A 3,404-nucleotide genomic window follows, 5' to 3' on the forward strand; every position below is an offset into this window, starting at 1 on the left:
TCACACATGTATTATGTTTCCGGTTAATACAATTCTAGCATGAATAATAAACATTTATCATGATATAAGGACATAAATAATAACTTTATTATTGCCTCTAGGGCATATTTCCTTCAGTCTCCCACTTGCACTAGAGTCAATAATCTAGTTCACATCGCCATGTGATTTAATACCAATAGTCCTCTCTCGGAGGGTGCTGTTTACGGGCAAGGGCAAAGTGTTCATTTTCACTATGTGAAAACATCATGAAAATGATACCAACGGAAAGATCTCGACGAACAGAGAAAGTGAGCGCTGGAATCACCTCAATCGGAGTTACAGTTGCAAAGTTATGAATGTTCGTTTGTTAGATAGAAAAATAAATAGAAACTGTCCATTTTTGCTGCTAACGGGTGAACATTCACAATATAAAGGTTTCGGCGCCGGGCTGAAAAAGAGAAAATGCATTCTGAGGAATACGTCTTTGTAATACTGAAAATGTATTCTTAAGAGAAGAGATAGCGAAGTACGCTTTCAGTAACGGAAGACGTACTCAACCGAAGTGCGCTTCCACTTAATCCAGTCAGTGGGTGGGCCTGGTCAGCGCTGAGGCAATGATGGGTGGGGCCCGCTTCACCTCCTTCTCTCTCCTTGCGGTCTTCTTCTCGCCCACGATACAGAGCACAGAGGCGGGCCGGCCGTCGGCCTGGCCGTCGCCTCGCTGCTCTAGTGGGCTGGCCGTCGAGCGCATGAGAACGACCGCTCCTTGCCGCGCCCAATGATGGTCGCGGGCCTGCTCTGCGTGCACCACAACGCCCGTGCCATGGGGAGGCCACGGCGATGGTCGGAGACAGAGGGCGGCGGGGCTCGGCCATTGGGGGCTCGGGTGGGGGAATGAGGTGGGCGGCGAGCTAGGGAGGGTCACCGGGGAGTGGCATGCTTGGTGGAGGTCTCGGACAGGGCAGGGGTCGGCCGGAGAGAGAGGTTGGGCACGGAGGCCATGGGCGGACTCCAGCTAAATTGCCGGGCTCCGGTAGGGGATTCGGCCGGGAACAGGTGTGAGAGGGCTCCAGAGGGAGAGGGGAGGGGGCTGGCTTGCTCGGGGTGGGCTCGTGCTGGCTATTTATAGCCAGGCGAGGAGCACCAGGCCGGGCATCGCCGAACGAGTCCGGTCGCGGCTCTGGTCGTGCCCAGAGGTCACGGGGAGGCATGGGAAGCCAACGAGGGGGGAGTGGACGAGTGCCAGAGGGTCACGGACACGAGCAGCGCTCGGAGACAAGAGGAGGAAGAGGACAGAAGCGAGGAAGGCGACGATGGCCACAGAGCTCACTGTTCGGTCACTGGAATGGCTCGTCGGAGAAGAAAACATAGGGGGCCAGAGGTCTAGAGGGAAGAGGACGTCGAGGGGGAACTATAGGACATTAATGAGGAGGCCAGAGCCGGTCGGAGCAGCGCTGCCGACGAGAACAATGCGTAGACCACTGTTTTGGCTAGCTGCTCTCGTGGTCACCACGGACAAGGCGCGCTCTGGGTTCTTTAATGATGCCAGCTCATGTCTACAGTGTAGTTCGTCCAAGATAGTGTATTAGCACGGTAAAGAAATGGGCAAAGACAAAGGGAGCTGAGTAAACTAAGCTTCACAAGTTTGTTGTTGCAAACTTGGCCACATTCTAGAGATAAAACCAGAGAGGTTAAAAGGTAAACTTGATGTTTGGAAGTCTTAGAGTAGCAATGACTATGGTCCTGGGAATTGTGAGGTCATTAGGACAAAGATTTAACATAGTTGCAATGCAACTACCGAATCTGGTCCAGAAACCAAATGATGAATAAGCACTCACTAGGGGTGATGGATTGAGCTAAAACTTGGCAAAGCTTGATGATTTGGACATACCATGATGCTGTAAAACTTTCATACCAAATGGACTTTCCAAACTAGTACTTCCTTCACAGCTATTATTTCTGCACAGAAACTTGAGAAAAATCCTCAGGGCAAATGGCTAGGTAAAATGCCAAGATTTTGTGGAGATAGGTTATATTGGTAGGAGAAGACTTGGGAAATTTTTCAGCAATAATGGAGCAAGATAAAATATACTTGCTTCACAAACGGAAAATTTGGATAGAATCAAAGAATTACTCCTGTGCTCACATAGTTCAATGGAATTATCTAAATTTTGTAGGAGGGTGATGATATGATCATCAGAGACTGGTAGAAAAGTTTCAGCTCATTTTGATCATCTATGAAGGTACTTCCTTCACAGATAAGCAATTTGAACAGAAACTTGAGAAAATTGCCAATGTATATTGGATAGATGGATTGAGCAGATTTTTGGTATCTAGAGGTTAATTATCAATGTTAATCACCATGAAAAATTTCAGCTCCAATGGATCAAGGGTTCAAGCACTTCCCTTGCAAACATTTCAGACATGGAAGAAACTTGCATTGGATCATGTGCTCAATTTATAGTCTTTGAAGCATGGGTTTGGATGGAAATAGTGAAGATATAGCAAGTACAAGCTCCACAAATTATTTGGGAATTTTCCTTGCTATGAAAATGGTAGGTCCTTTGGAAAATGGCAGAAATGCAATATTGGCTTAAAATAGGAAAAGGCAATTTCCCTTATTTAAAAGTGGCCAATATTTTTGCGAGAGCTAATATTAGGCACAAATATCATCTCCACAAATTTTCATGAATTTAGGAGATGACTAGCTATGCCTTTGGATTTTATTCCTCAAAAAGACAAGAAAAGGAATAAATCACAAATGAAAAATATTGCATAGGACTTAGCAATATTTTTGCATATCCAGGGTTTAGAAAGGTAGGAGGGTCTCTAGGAACAATTGGGATGATCAACAGATCAAGAAAAATGATGGTTCCTTTGCAAGCACAATGGAAATATTCAAATTCCAAAAATTGGAATTAGGGTTTTGATGGATTTGAGATGATGCAGATGAGGTCACTACAAAAAAAAGACACATCCGTGACATTTTGGGCCGAACGAAAAAGATTTATGTCATACATATGACACTTCTATGATGATAATTGTGACAAAACCCGGTATCATCATAGATGTGGTGGGCTCCTACTTCTATGACAAAAAATCATGATAGAAAATGGGCTTTTCGTCCTGGGCGGGCCGGAGAAGCAGCTGCATGACATTCTTTGGGCCGTCCATGATGGAAAAAACCGTGGTAGAAGTGAGGGATGGAAAGTTTCGGGGAGTTCCCGGTTACGGTGGGAGGTCGAGGACCGAGCGATGCGCGTTTCTCTCGTACACGTACGCGCGTGTGTGCGAGGCGTTGGCTCTAACTGAACCCGAGCGAGGCGTTGGGCTCTAACTGAACCCGAGTGATTGCACTGCAGGCTACGCGTTACTGAACCCGAGCAATCGATCGATGGCTGTTAACTGAACCCGATCGATGGGAT

The sequence above is a fragment of the Triticum dicoccoides genome, chromosome 3A, assembly GCF_002162155.2.
Source record: "Triticum dicoccoides isolate Atlit2015 ecotype Zavitan chromosome 3A, WEW_v2.0, whole genome shotgun sequence".
NCBI lineage: Eukaryota > Viridiplantae > Streptophyta > Magnoliopsida > Poales > Poaceae > Triticum > Triticum dicoccoides.